The following is a 639-nucleotide window of genomic DNA, read 5'->3' on the forward strand; positions in this document are numbered from 1 at the left end:
CCACCTTCAGCCATTTAGCCCCTACTTTTAGCTCTTTTTTTAATTACTATTTTATCCATTCATCCATTATTGATAGCTAACAACTTCAGCCGACAATTTAGCAACTCTTTGCCATCTCTATTAACCATTCAGTAGGTACTTTAATGATTTCTTCTCTACTTTTAGCCAAACATTCAGCTAACCATTAGCTATTTTTAGCTAACAATGTCACTGTGGCTGCCTACTTTGAGCTTTTTACACCTTTTTCCCACAATTTTCAGCTATTTATGTTTATTTATACACTGTAACAAATTGCTGTAAAAATACAGGATATTTTGTACAGTAATATACCGTTCTTTGTAAATACAGCTGAATACTGTAAATTCACGTGTTTTTCAAGAACAAAATACTAACAGCAAGCTACCGTACAATCTTACAGCAGATTACAGTATTTTTCTGGTTCGGGTTGATTTCAGTGTGACTGTTGCTGCAGTCCGACCGTTACTCGTCTCGGCAAATCTTCCTGCACATCACCGCATTTAGCAAACAGTCAACACAAAGAAGTGACGAAATAGGTTTAAAATAGTATGTATCAGTGATTCTACTCATTACTGAGGGAAGATGTGGAGAAAAGGAAGAACTGAGGACGATGATTTTCGG

This window comes from Amphiprion ocellaris, chromosome 23 (assembly GCF_022539595.1).
Source record: "Amphiprion ocellaris isolate individual 3 ecotype Okinawa chromosome 23, ASM2253959v1, whole genome shotgun sequence".
NCBI classification, from domain to species: Eukaryota; Metazoa; Chordata; class Actinopteri; family Pomacentridae; genus Amphiprion; species Amphiprion ocellaris.